This window comes from Alligator sinensis, unplaced genomic scaffold (assembly GCF_000455745.1).
Source record: "Alligator sinensis unplaced genomic scaffold, ASM45574v1 scaffold1075_1, whole genome shotgun sequence".
Classification (NCBI taxonomy): Eukaryota; Metazoa; Chordata; order Crocodylia; family Alligatoridae; genus Alligator; species Alligator sinensis.
In genome coordinates this window covers 130,266-146,126 of record NW_005842277.1, presented here as the reverse complement: position 1 = coordinate 146,126, position 15,861 = coordinate 130,266, and positions in this window count along the sequence as shown.

Below are 15,861 nucleotides of genomic sequence, written 5' to 3'. Positions count from 1 at the left end.
CCCTACTTCAACAAGATCACAGAATGGAATATTAGAATTGCTAGGACCTGGCTCAGTATAATTCAAAGCTGTTCTACTGTTTATGCTCTTGCAGGTATATCCTATAGTTTTTCCCTCAGACAAGACTCACATTTTAAAGGACTTGTTGCATGGTAATTTTAGGTGGCTCCCGGAGCTCTTAACACCTGGATTGTCTCCATATTAACACCTGAAACTTCACAGCAGGATTATCTCTGATCTGTGGTAGGCAGTTAGTGTTACATTAAGGTGTAGCCACTTTAGGATATACCTCTGTGTAAACATCCCACCAGGCTCCCTTCCCCCGCTGGCACAGATCAGGTCCACTGGCCCCTGACCACACACCCCCAGTTCCCCCCCCAATATGCCCCACCCTTATTTGTGGCTGCCCCCACTGTCTGTCTTGGGAAAGTAGGAAGAAAAGGGTTTTCCTGCCTTCCTGTCCACCACTGCTCTCTAGGCAGGCTAAGCCCAGAAAAGAGCAGCAGTGGTGGTGGCCAAGCAAGCAGGTTAACCCTTCCCTGACTACTCCCCTTGGACACACAATAAGGACAGCCGCAAGTAAGGTGGAGGGGGGGGCGCAGTCAGAGTGGAGCCATGAGGGTGAAGAAGGACAGGGCAGCAGGGTACCCCAAAGAGAAGGGAAAGCTCAAAATGAGTGAGTGGTGGGGTGGATTTTTTCCTTTCAGTCCTCCAGACCCATTCTGGCCTGAAGTGTGACTGCTCCAGACCTGTACTAGCACTGCATCAGCAGATGCATGACGAATAAATCCAAGGAGGTGATACTTCCCCTCTATCGGGCGCTGGTCAGACCGCAGTTGGAGTACTGTGTGCAATTCTGGGCGCCGCACTTCAAGAGGGATGCGGATAACCTGGAGAGAGTCCAGAGAAGGCCCACTCCTATGGTTAAGGGCTTGCAGACCAAGCCCTACGAGGAGAGACTAGAGAACTTGGACCTTTTCAGCCTCCGCAAGAGAAGGTTGAGAGGCGACCTTGTGGCTGCCTAAAAGTTCATCACGGGGGCACAGAAGGGAATTGGTGAGGATTTATTCACCAAGGCGCCCCCAGGGGTTACAAGAAATAATGGCCACAAGCTAGCAGAGAGCAGATTTAGATTGGACATTAGGAAGCACTTCTTCACAGTTAGAGTGGCCAAGGTGTGGAACGGGCTCCCAAGGGAGGTGGTGCTCTCCCCTACCCTGGGGGTCTTCAAGAGGAGGTTAGATAGGCATTTAGCTGGGGTCATCTAGACCCAGCATTCTTTCCTGCCTATGCAGGGGGTCGGACTCGATGATCTATTGAGGTCCCTTCCGACCCTAACATCTATGAATCTATGAATCTAACACCAATCAACAGTTGTTTGCCTCATAGTGTAAGGTATAACAAGGCCTCAAACTCTCAAACACCTTTCTGAATTGAATATTAGTGAGAAGGATTAGGGAAAAGGGACTAGAAAATAATAAAACGTAATGAACATTGCTAATTTTTTTTTTCCTGGAAAATAATATAGAACTCTTTAGTCAATCCTTTCTATCATCTTTCTCCTCAACAAGTGTTTGGCAAGTCTAACAGAGGATTTGCGAAGTTAACCTTCAGGAAGACAGTCCTGAGGAAACCAGAATTTTGTAGCTGACAAGGACAAACTCCTACATGTGATATATGTTGTTGATTTGTATGCAGCTACAGTGTGGAGATCGGGAAGAGTTCAAGGCTATACATTTGTTGTTAAATTCCTTTCAGATTACAAACAGAAAATCTAATTACTCTACTTTCATTGAAATACTATAATAGATTTTCTTTTTGTGTATTTAAATTTAAAATTGATCCACTTCCTTTCTATAATCCAAGTCTTTTGAACTGGTTAGAGGTTTTTTGATGTGTTACCATAAAGAACAATTATATTTTAGAATAAAAACAGACAAACAGAGTCAATAGAGTTGAGCTACCTATTCAAAATAACTTGGTTGTGCATTTTTTGTGGAGTGTTTTAAAATAAAATAGAAAGCATAAACTCAAGAAAATGAATTTTACTTGAACTGCAATAAGAGTGTTTTAAGTAATCATATTATTATTATTTTTATACATCTGATCCAAAAGAGATTCACCCCTCAGTGTAATAGCTTCTAATTTCCTTTTTTAGTAATTCTCAAGCTGATTCAAAGGTCCTTCACAGCCCCAGGAAGCTCTAACAGGTTTGATGCTTCATTTTGCTACTTTTTTTAGCATTAGTATTTTATTCACTACTCATTGTCCTCGCTGGTTAAAAAAACAAAAACAAAGAGCAAATGAACAAGCCAATACACACCCTAAGAAATAGGCAAAACATTTTAATTCCACATGAACTTCAAAGTATTATAATAATCTCATTTGCTTTATACAAATAGGACTTTTATTTTTGTTTTGACCCTTTCTTTGGTGCATCTTGATTTATCTTTTGATTTATCCTGATTGTTATGACAGACATTTCAAAATGCATTTGATCATGCATTCTCCCTAGCTGATGTTCTGTGTTGGTGATTGACAACATTATATTGTGAGCAAGTATTTAAATAATGATGAACAAACATGTTAAGAAACCACTACGTCAAGAAAAATAGTGAACAACAAATTAAAATAAAATGGAATCATATTTGAAACTTGGCTTGAGGATTTTGCATTTGTGAGGACAAAAAGCATTTGACAATCTGAGTCATCTTGCAGCTTTGCCTGTAGCAACTGTCAAATTAGTTCTTAATACTATGGGGAAAGTGATTCTACTATATTATTGCTTAAAGTGAAAAGACTCATCAGTAGATCACTAGAAATATTAGCAATTATGAGTTGCATATTTATATAATACAAAGTCAGATATCAGGCTTGCAACACAAAACAAGGGGATAGACGTCATTCTGCTTCCATACACACTCACCCCAAATCTATGTTCTTTCAGAAGGAATTGGACATCTATGCCTGTGACACTAAATTTTAAGAGGTGAGGGAAAATTGTTATACACCATATGCAACCTTGACACTAGACTCCATGGAACACCTTGAGGGGCAAACTGGTCCTCAGTGGTGCATGAAGTCCCAGGCCCTGGGGGTTGCCTGTGGCTGGGGCTTCTAACCACAGGAGTTTGCATCTTGCTTGTGCATTCGATTCCATTGCACCTTATTGCTGGAAGCAGAGTTTGCTTGTGCAAAAAGCAAACTCTACTTCCAGCAATAAGGTGCAGAGAAATCTTATGCACAAACCCATGTTTGTGCCTCCTGCCATGCACATGTAGCATGACAGGAGGTACGATTATGTGGAATAGATATTCAGTCCAACTGCACCTTTACTTGTGCATGTAGAAGGGGCTTATATGCATGCAGCACCTCTGCACCTGCTTTATTCAGAAAAAAAACAGCTGCCTTTTTGCCACTTCGCTTCTCATGGCTCCACTCACTCATGTACAGGTAGAATTGTTGCTCAAACCTCCTCCAAATTTTTGTCATGTGGCTGGAGAGTTTCAGCTCTGCTGAAGCCCATAGCTGCTGCATTTTTTTTTTCTTCTTCCTTAAGGTTCACTCCATGCAATGCAATTAGTTTTTTTTCCCCCAACCACTCTTGATATCATGTTTTTTGTTGGTTCAGCTCACTGAGGCAGGAGCTATTTTCACCAGGTTTCTTTATTTCTGCTAACCACACACACAGACAAGCACACCCCTTTCCCCACCCCATCACAGTTTCTCCTTTCAACCTGACTGACTCCGCCTAGCTCTTAAAGGCAATCCTGATGTTAGTTTCCAAGTCAGTTCAAAAGCTACACTTTGATTGAAACGGATCATTTAACACTGACATTTCCCAGTTCTTCTAGAATAATAACCACATCCTTGTTGCATCCCTAGGGTGGGTCTCAGCATCAAACAATACCTAAGGGATTTTTTCCATAATCCTGACAACTAACACTGTTGCCTCAACTTTTTTTTTTTTTTCTTCCCCCGCCTCAACTTTTTTTTTTTTCCTCCCCCCCCCCCCGCCCCACTCCTTTACTGGCCAGGAAATCTTCATTTCCCTCCTACCCCTCATATGGCTTTTTATCTATCTATATATAAAATGTTTATTACTTCCTGGTTCATTCAGAACCACCAAGAGAGAAAAAATGCCAGGGAAAACTGGAAGTCCTAATAAGCTTTCATGAGATTAACAAGAATATGTGCATTCTGATTTCTAGGCTGTTGTCCAAAGATGCTTTACACCATGCAGAAATTGGAGTTGCAAAGAGCCTACAGACACAATTCTGTCTTTACACCAATGCAGGTTAGTTTGTTTCGGAATATAGTAGCTCTTCTGCCTTTTAACTTAGGTCAGATGATTTAAGGACCAGAACTGAAGTTTACTTTTCATTCTTTGTACCTATACATCTCTAGACCTAGCATTTTTGTACTTTTTTTCTTTAAAAAAATAAATAAAAGTAAAAAAAGGGTGTGTGGGGGAGAGAAACAAAAATAGCTCTATATCAAATGCTGTTAAATAGACATAACATTAAAGTTTCTCAAAAACTTGTATTTTTCCTGCTTTCAAGCAGACTTCCCAAAACGTAATCCATTTCCCCCTCACTTACCTGACTAAACTGAACTGTAGTTGTAAGCTGTTAAGCATTTCTTCTGAAACATGCAGACTTAATTTGAGCAATGTGCCCTAGACAGGTTGAAATATACTTGCTTAAAGGTCCTGATGCTCTTTTAGTAATGGTGACAGGTACACGATCTGGACCAACCTAACATGGCCTGCACACCTGTTCCTGGGGGCAACCGCCCGCCTACTCGCCTGCCATGACTTGTTGTTAATTAAGTAACTGGTGTTAATTAGCGGGAGGATGCCCTTGTACTGCCCTCCTGCCAGAGGGTGAGATCTGCAGCTCTGTTTCCTCCCCTACACCGCAGTCCACACCTCGCTGATGGAATAGATGTTCCTAATTATGCCCTTTGTCCTCTCTTAGCCTCCTCATTATACCACCCCCTCTCTGGGGCTCCTCATAATTGTTACCAAATTTGCCCATTACTTTGGGGTGTGCTCATTTATTACGGATAGTTTCTAGGGTCTTGGTGATTCTATCAATGTGCTGCTTGTGTTACTATACGGAGCTGTATTTCTCCCTTCTACAAGCCCTCACCCCCAGTGGAGCTATCTTGCAGGACTCAATCTCAATGGGCTGGGTTTCTCCAGTCACCAAATCAGTCATCCACACGAACACACACAAATTAACGCGACACGCCTGACCTGGCCAGGCTGATCAGCATGGACAGGCGGACACCCTCATATGCCAAGAATCAGTTCATCAGAGCAACAATAAACTGCAGTCAGACACAAACACACAGGTAAACAGAATCCCTCTGAATCCGGCTGGGTGTCCAGCTGACACCCTCATGGGCCAGCATTCAGTTCATAGGGGCACGTCTGAGTCAAACTGGGTCAATCAGCCTGTACAAGCTGATCCCCTTATGTGTTTCAAACTCAGCACGTCCCAATCTTTGGCCTCTTGATGAGCAGACCCCACAGTATTTTTGGGCTTCACAGGGATCTTTAGCTTAGGAGAAGGAAGTGTTGCTGCAGAGCACAGAAGGAAAGAGAAGCAGAGAAGGAAAAATATACCCAATTACTACCAGTTTGACTATAGAAGTTATTTATTGCTAAGCATATGAAATATATAATGGTACTAGTAGTAATAGATATGCAAAGGAAAAACAAACACAATTACAGTACTACCTTGGTTTCACTAAGTATTTGGGGAAACTTAGCTCAAGCTTAACTAATACAGTTCAGGTTCAGAAATTTATGCCTAGAGTGAAAATAGAGGGAGCGCGCTGGGATCTCACCAGTTCAAGGTACTCGGGCTGCAAAGCTGACAGGCACAGTCCTTGAAGGGAGATGATCTGTTCTTCCAGCGTCCCAAGAACGACAGGGGATGGTGTCAGCACAAGAGTTTTTCTTCTTTCTTCTCTTTCTTTCTTTCTTAAGTGCCCACACTTTTTACAGATTTTTATACCCTCAGTTCAGCTGCTTCGAAGCATCCTCAATTGTGTAAATCATTGTCTTTTCTATTGACAAGGGGTTATCTGGTTTGGAACATCTCAAGAAACTGATTGATAATCAGGAAACACATAATGTTAGGGAGTTACCAGATACTTGGGAGCCAGCTTGAAATTCCTATGGATAGCAGATATACTGATGGGATATCTCATGGTTTCTTCAGAAACAATAGATAGCTTGCAGCATCAGGATTTTGGATTTTTTCTTGTTCTGCATGAGACTCAGCTTAGCATGACTTTTCCAGATCTTACTATAGTCTTTTAACAGACTTAAGATAATTATTGGGGTACTCATAACCTTTTGTGGAGAGGACTTCTACCAGTCATCTTGGAAAAGGTATGACAACACCTGTGTTAGGGCTCCAACGGGCTGGATGCTGTGATGAACCCTTAACCATTGTTCAAATGTTGCCCATATCCCCTCTGATTCGGTCTCTTGCCTTAGCATTCCCTAACCTGGCAACCGAGCTTTAGTCAATCAAGTTTAAATAGGCCTTCCATAGTGGGACCGGGGAATGTACGGCCCGAGATGCCTATTAAACTTAGAGGTGTGTGTGTGTCTTGGGGGGTGAAAAGTCCTTAGTAAATCCAGATTAGAATTGGTCTGATAAATGCCGAGCTGGATGTGTGTAAACATGGGTTGATTAGTTCTGGAAACAGAACTATGCTCTCAAACTGGACACTGGTGCACAAGTCAATGTTACACCAGGCTATATTTATAAAGGGCTTGAAAAAAGAAACTGAGCAGTCATAGCAAACTGATAAAATTTTGAGCTTACAGTGTGCAAAGAAAACAATTGATTTGCACTGTTGGCATATGCAAGCTGGAGATAAAAGTAAAAAATAGTAATGAAAACGTTCAATTTGTGGTTGGGCCAGGAAAATGTATACCTATATTAGGCCTAAGGACTTGTCAGACACTAGGTCTTATTCAAAGCATATATACTGTAGAAAAACACAATAACATCTAGGATACATTTCAGGATATATCTGAGGTACTTGGGAAGCTGAACAAAAAATATTGAATTGAGCTGTCTGAGCCATATACTCCTATAACATGTGCTCCCAGACATATTCCAGCAGCTCTACTACAAAGCCTGAAAGCAGAACTAGGGAAGCTGGCTGCTCGGGATATCGAGAAAGCAAAGGAACCATGTAGCAAGTTTGGGTTCCAGGGGTGGCCATGATGCCCCCTGGTGACTATGCAAACCCTGCCCTCCTCCGGGTCTAGAGTACCCTCCCCTTCTCACTTGTCTGCCATGTCTTGATATATATATTTGTTCAAAGACTGAAAGGAAGGCTGCCTAAGAGTACTAGAGTGAATCCTAGTCCTGACAGGCAGCAGGTCTCTCCCAGACCCCACTGGTTTCAGTTCTCTCCTTCTTGGGCTAAGTGGGCCTCCATGTCACCTGTAGCCTTAAGGGATATTCACAGCTTCCAACCTCCCTTACATCCATGCCCATGCCTTGCAGGTATTATTGTACAATCTCTCCTTCATTGGGGCCTCAGCCTCTGACCCCCCGTTTTTTGTTTGTTTGTTTGTTTTTTGTTTTTCCCCCCCAGTCAGGCCTTCTAGCCCAGGCCCACTGAATTGGACCTGGCTTCTGGACTCCAGCTCTTGTCTTGATTACTTTTACTCCTGGACCCCCTTGCCCTGTCTCTGCCATACTCTAAGTCCTTTGGCTCTGTTTCTGCCCTGCTTGAACTTCCACCAGCCTTACATTGCTGCTAGGGCAGAAATATGTGGAGACATGGCACAAGCAACATGTTATTTAATATTAGATTTATCAGCTTTGTTGTGACAGGTTCCTTTAGAAAAAAAATAGCAGATATTTGTGTATACATATGATGTTCTGTATAGAGTATTCTTCATTCACAGGTTTCATTTTTGGGTTATGTTCAGCACCAGAAATGTTTCATAAATATATACAACAAATGTTTGATGATGACTGAGGTACAAAAGTGTATATAGATATTTTAATATGGGGACATACACTGGAGGAACATGATCAGAGACTTCAGAGAACTCTGGAAATGGCTTGGTTAGCAAGGTTAAAAATAGCCCAAAGTACAAATTTAGAACCAGAGAAATAATAATTTTGGGGTAAAATATTAATGGATCAAAGCATACAGAGATCTCGGCAGGATACAGTCAATTACTAATATGCCACCTCATGCAAATAAGGAAGGAGTGCAAAAGTTTCCCGGCATAGTAAACTTTGTGGGGAATTTTGTACCCATTACGGCATGAAAATGCAGCAACCCAAGGATGCACAAAAATAAAGAATGGATATTGGAGACATCATGATGAGTATTTTAGGAACCTAAAACAGTTGTTATAAAAAATTTCCAGTGCTTCAATTCTATGGCAGCAAATGTCATACAAAACTGCCTACAGATCTCTTTAAAGAGGGTCTTGGGGCAGCATTCATGTGTAAATTGGGGGAGTATTGGTGACTTCCAGAACTTTAACTGAAACTGAGTACCAGTAGGCACAAATTGAAAGAGAGGTGTTAGTTCTAATGCATGGATGTAACATGTTCCATGACTTCTTTTATGGGAAACTGGAATAAGTTGAAATAGATCAAAAGCCACTGGTGGCAATAGCAAAAAAAAAAAGAAAGGAAAAAAAAAAGGGGGAGGGGGCTTCATTGGCAGTCCTCCAAGATTGCAAAATACTTTAATTATTTCAATTTCAGCTATATGGTTTAAAATTACACTATAAACCAGCGAAAGAGCTAGTGATGGTGGAGACTCTGTCTAGAGCTTTTGACAGAAATATAACCAAAGTCAGAGTTGGGCGTTGTGCATATCAGTTTGTTAAAGAAAATGTGCCCATTTTCTGATAAAATGTGGGTGGTTCTCACTAGGGGAGTGTGAAATGGGCCCAATTCAATTCGGATTCAGCCTGAATCGGGGACAGTGATGTAATTTGTTGATTCAGGTAACTGTCCCCAATTCAATTCGGCTGAATTTGAATCTGAAGATTCGATGCTGATTCAGAAGATTCGATCAGTGATTCAGACAGACACAGCTTTAAACATATTTTTCTCTACATACCTTGAAGTACCAGCATTCCTTGTGAATGCTGGGCGCATGGAACATGCCATAGGAGTGCAGGGGGGGCCCTCCATATGCTTAGCGGTGAACCTGGAAGTGGACTGGAAGTACTTCCGGTCCACTTCAGGGTCACTGGGGAGCATGCCAGGGGCCTCCCTCCATGCCCCCCTGGCTCAGTGATCAGCCATGGGGGGACCCCAGGTTCCCTTGCCCCAGACACAGGAGGCACCAGTCACCAAGCTGAGAGGGTGCAGGGGGTGGGAAGAGCTTCTGGTCCACTTCTGGGTCTGCTGCTGAGCATGTTGGGGAGCCCCCTGTGCTTCTGTGGGACACTCCATGTGCCCCAGCATCACAGCATTCATGAGCCATCTGCTACCTAGAGGTATGTAGAAAAAAACATTTAAAGCTGTGTCTATATCCGAATCTCCAAATCTTTCCAAATCATTTCAGAGGGTTCCAATTCAATTCGGAGAGTTTAAAGGGTTCTCTGATTTGATTTGGATTCAGAGATTCAGGCACCAAATCAGGCTGAATCTCTGAATTTAGCCTGATTTTCAGGCTGAAATTCAGCCTGATTTGGTGCCTGAATCTCTGACTAATCAAATCAGGGACTGAAGCTTCATCCAGACCTGGTTCTCACAGATGCCATGGCTAAACATCAGGCTTCAAAATAGTAATACAAGCCATTAATGCAGGATGTCCTGCAAAGTACATACCCAGTCCTTATCAGTATGAGGCAGAGCTGTCCATAATAGATGGGATCTTGTTCATAAATGGCAAATTTCTCTCTCCCAAAGTATACATCAGGATATGTTACACAGGATACAAGAAGGACGCTTAGGTACAGAGAAATGCAAAAGAAGGGCTAGAAAAACTCTGTACTGGTCACAAATGAATATAGGCATAGGAAAAAAAAATAAAAACATGTTCAATCTGTCAAAAAATACAGTTATAATCAAGCAAAATAGCTGAAAATAGTGAATGAAGAGGAATTGGCCCCGTGGTCCAAAGTAGAAATAGAGATTTTCACTCATGCTGAACGGTATATGGGTTTTAGACTATTACTTTCACTATCTGGAAGTGGCAAGAGTTGAGAAGACAATTGAAAAGCATGTAATAGCACACACAAAATCTATCTTTGCCAAACGTGGCACACCAGTTGTGCTCAGGTCTGATAATGGACCACAATTTTACGATTTACATGAGTTCAAATTTTGCAAAGGAACATGGGTTTACACACACTACCTGTAGCACAAGAAATCCACAGCCTAATGGACTTGTAGAAAATAGTGTCAGAATAACAACAGGCATCTAGAAGAGGCAGAGGAGTCTCACACAGATTCTTATCCTGACACTAATAAATTATAGAGCATCTCCTTTGAAACATAAGCTTTCACAATTTGAGCTCTTATTTTACAGGTAACCACTGATTGATAACCACCGATAAGAAGAAACAGATTGACATAAATTCTAATGTAGCACACCTGAAATGTACAAGTCATTGTGTGTTCTGGTTTCATGCTGCTGTGCATCTTGTTGGCTGTAAAGCACAATCATGTTTTTTGTGTGACATAATTGTTTTATATTGTGCCTCCTCTAGGACTTGAGAGGACCACCTCCCATCCCCCTCATTGTGTCCAGACCATTGTCTTAAGATTCCTCAAAAGAACGGGTAAAAACAGTTTAGTGAATCTGGCCAAATCCTGGAGCGCCAATGAGCTTTGAATTGATTGATCTACATTAGCAATGTTCCACTTATGTTGTTTCTTGATTGGGACCCTGTGATGAGGTTAGAAAAGTTACTTAAGGTTCAGGTCACCTGGGCTGAAGGGCTCACTTTTTTTTTTTTGTCTTTTTTTTTTTTTTCCCCCCCCGCTGGGTCCCCGCTGCAGAAGGGAGAGGGAATGCTGGAATGCTTGCTGGAGCCTGAGGTCAGGTGGTACAGAGAATTAGGGTTTTGAGTTGGCTACCTGTGTGAGGTTTAGACTGAGAATCCAGGGCAGGAGCTGGTAAAAACAAAAAACAAAAAATCCCCAAACAAACAAACAAAAAACCCCCCCACAGCTACTCGGACAGGAGCAGAGTTTGGCACTGCACAGCAGCTCCGCAGAGATGGATCAACTTGCTGAAGGACCCTTCACAACTCGGAGGGAACTGGCACTCCCTGGTGGTCAGAGGTGGCGAGGGAAATGATGCACCCAAATTCCCAGGGACTAACCTCTTTTGGGTTGAGTCTGACCTCAGGCTTGGCAGTCCAAGAGTGGGGGAAAGGTTCCCCAGTAGGGGTGATACAGGGTATACTTTGAACTGGGACAGTGTTTGGGGGTTTACTTCCTTGACTGTATGTTGTGTTCTGGTGTTTGCCTTTATAATAAAAAAAAAAAAAAAAAAAAAAAAAAAAGAATTTAGTTTGTTTGTTGTTTTGGGGTTTGCCTTTATAAAAAAAAAAAAAAAAAAAAAAAAAAATCAGAAGTTTGTGCTCATACTGCTTGAGAGGGAAGGGTTGTTGGCTTTATTAGACACCCTAGTGATTCATTTAGTGTTTCCCAGCTGTTCTGGGTGGGGGCTTGAGCCAAGGTGAAATACATTTAGTACCCCAAAATTGAACCTGGTCCTTGTTGCTGCTGACAGGTGCTCAACAAAGGTTATGCTTAGATTCATAGATTGTCAGGGCTGGAAGGGACCTTGCAAGATCATTGGGTCCAACCCCTCACCCCACACTAGGCAGGAAAGACAGCAGTGACTGTCCAGTCTTCTATTGAAGATATCCAGGGTAGGAGATTTGTGTAGCAACCCCACCCCACTTTTTTCTCTTTTAATACATACGTATGATAGATATGCATTCCCTCCCCTCCCCCAACTATTTCTGACTTTTCCTCTCCCTTTCTATTCCCTATAGGTAAGTATAAGTGAGCTCAGACTTAGGATAAGCTTTAACATTTTTATTTTGGTAGCAAGTTCTTGGTTTTGGATATCCACTGTTTTATATTGTATAATTATTAGGTTTGTATTGAGTTTTACTGTTGTATATTGTATTATTATCATTTTTGTACTGATTTTTGTTTCTCTCGGATATTATATAGTTTAGGCCTGTGTTTGTAAGTGAACCAAAGTCATGTCAAGTGACTAAGTTGGAAGCTTAAGTGTGATCCTGTTTCCCCTTCCTTGAGTTCCCCAAATCCATTGGTGCATTTAATTTTTGTAATATATTGTCACTTAACATTAATACTAAGTCTCAACAAAGCAGAAAGGAGAACAGGGCCCATCCACCTTCTGCAGGAACTTGAAATGGGGGGGAAGGGAGTGTGGTAGGGAAAAGATAGGATCATACTTCTGTGCCTAGTAAGCAGAATAGAATTTCTCTCTTGTGTCTTTCAACTAGTTAAAAACGCTACTCAGGCAGATACAGATCAATAAGCATCAAAACTAATAAAGATCTTTCCTTGAACCCTCAAAGAGGAGGAAAATCAGTAGAACTAAGGTTTCTATCTGAACTCCTATCATCCTCTTTTTTACTCGTTTGCAAGTAGTTCTACATTTCCATGCTCTCTAAATTTAAAAATAAAAAGCTTTAAAATCTGAGCATTTTTGCATCTAGAGGCAGGTTAAACACCCAGGAGAAGCTCAAAAAGCAGAATAGTTAAATATTTTGTTCCTTTTTTACTAAATGCCTAGAGGAAAGAATCAAACTTTATGTGCTAGCTTGATGTGGACCTGTTTCTTTTTCTAAGGCAAATATCAGTGAAAGGCCCCCTAGGGGACAGGAGAATGGAAGATCTGAACTTAATGAAGGTTGACAATGACTATTATTGATGTCCTTATCACAGATGACAAGAGATTTAGGAGACTATTCTACCATATTAACACTGTACCAGTTCAAATGCTCATTTTTTGAACTGGTATAGTCTACTTCAGATGCAGCCTCTAAAAAAACTTGATGTACAGAACTACTTTTTTTTTAACCCTTTGTTCCCCAGCTAAATGCATTATCTTGAATAACAGCTCTGTTAGCACAAATTGTTCTCCAGCCAGCAATTTTAATTTCAAGAATAAAAACAAAGTCAAAACTCCCAGAACTAGATGAAAGTTTCAGGGTTTTAGACGGACAGATATTTTTACAAGGCTCAGAGCTACAGTTTACAATCTGATTTCTACTGATATTTTACCATTTAGGGAATTCAAATTTTATGCTTTTTATTATGAAAACTTTAACAAAATTTACTGATTCAGGAGACGCACATTTACAGAAAACACATCATCATTTTATGCAGACAAGAACTGAAAGCAGGTGACATAATGCCATCTTGTGGACCTTGCAGGTATGTAACAGGAAGTAGCTTGGAGAGAAAAAACATATCTTGAACAGGTACTGCTAAGCACCGGTTAGACATGAACAAGCCCTGCTGAGCTGGGCTAGATCAATGGCAGTACAACCAACCCCAAACATTCACATACCTTGAGTCAAGCCACAAAGATATCAGTTTTTATTTTGAAATCTCAATTTTAAGCCCTATTTGAGCCATTTTTTGCTTACTTTCTTTTTTTTTATTTTTTTTTTTTAAAGCTACTCAGGTTACATTTTCAGACATTTTCTCCCCCTAAAACTACAGGGACTAGACATTCTTTAAGAATTTTCCTTAAAGAATCACATGATTCCTGGATCTGGGAGAAAAAAAAAAAACATTTAAAAACCTCAAAAAACTGCAATGAAATTGAAAAAAAAAAAAAATTGCAATTCATCAGTTATGACAAAATACCCTACCTCCAGCAGCATTACTGTTAGAGCCTTGGAAATGGGGCTTGATTATGCAAGTGTATATCTTTCCAGAAAGCAAGGTTTGAACCTTTTTTGAAGCATAAGTAGGTATTCTATTGGCTGGATAGGCATGCTATCACACAGGTTTGTAAACTTCAAACATACACTCAATGTGTCAGGCTCTGCTCTTAAAGAGAGATGGGGCCCACAGATAAAAATGCATTGGTAAAAGTATTAGCAAAACGTTAATCTTTACTATTAATTCAAGTGTGTGCAATTTAAAATCATTTCATCACTTGATCTAAGCCACCCATCCATGTAAAAATATACATTAACTCTTATTTGTAAGTGGGGCTAATAACATGGCTATTATTAAGATTCAGAAGCAAGACTTCCCCTTTTAAACACTGCTTTTACTTATTTTTAACATTGGCTGAACATTTACAAAAATAGTTAGTTTAAACACCTAGTTTCAGACCTAACTATTAAAGTTTGCCAAAATTGTTCAGTCATTTCTAAGAGCAAGATTAGCAAACAACAAAAATACAAACACCACCCCTGCCCCCCAATACCCCAGCACTGTCACATTCTTTTCACTTCCCCTAATTTGCAAGTTTGTTAAAAATAAAATTAGAGCTTCTGATGTGCAACTGTGAGCCTAAATCATTTGATCCAGATCTCCAAGCTTAAATATTTAAAATTTTACCCCTCGAATCTTTCCTTTCTTTTTGGAGCTCTGGGATAAATAGTAAAGAGAGCAGGCAGCATTTGAAAGGAGAAACTACTATCCTGCTTTCTACATAGGTTCTTCCAGAAAAAAATAGTCCTTCAAAGAAATAAATACATATCCACTATATACAATAACTTCATATATATAAAATATAGATCCCATCTTCCACTTATATGAATTATTTTAATACCTTATTTACTTTAAGTTGTTATTTTTTAGGCGAGTTAATTAAAAAAAAAAATGCAACACCTATTGCATAACTTATTGTCACATTTAGGGTCACATTAGATGCAAGGGGCACACATAGGTAGCACACCTAGATCTCCAGGTATCACATTTTGAGCCCATGGAATAACAGTTTTCATCAGACAAGCTTTTTATTACTAAAATTTACCTCTTTAAAATGCCAAGGGGCATTGCTGTATGGAAGATTACAGCAAAGTGGAAAGTTCTTGTGTTTATTTGCATGGCTAGATCCTGAGAACCTCAAATCAGTTTTAGTTATCTATTTAAAACGATTACCAAATTCAGCTTTATGCAAACTGATAGCAATCACTTACCAAGCTAAAGTAAACCAACAGTATTTGTCCCATTTTTAATACTATAATATACCGGATTTTTCTAAAGACAAGAATAGAAAACCAAACTAGAACTATTGCTCAAATTCACCCAAGACCTTTGAAGAGATATGTATAGCAGTAATTACAGTTGAACATATTGAGTGAAAAATCTGGTTATGCTCATATCTGCATGCATTAAGACTCCATTATTTTTATGACTCCTATCATGAAAAATCCCCTGGCTTTTATGCTATCAAAAGAGATAAAGGATTCTTGTTTGCTTCCTTTCCATTATGATTCTCATAATTGCTCAACTAGAAAAATTCCTGTGGATTTTTTTCCCCTAAATAAACAATATAGTTGTGTGCTAACATGTCTAGCATACTGATTTACTTGGGTTCATGCAGGATGATCACCTTACATTTGAATGTACTAGCAGGTATACAGCTACTGAGTATGGTAATAAGTTTCCTATGAATTACCAGGACAGTGGAAGACAGAGGTAATAGTCTTCCATTTTTCTCTTGTTTTCAGAGGGTTAAGTTTAGCTTGTTCTTGGTGTTCTGAAAAAGCAGGAGGCATAATTGGGCAACCTTAGCTTTGTTTTAATGATATTTTGGTGCAGTTAACAGTATAGAAAAGCAACACTGTTTCACGTGACTAATTGAACTAACACATTGTATCCT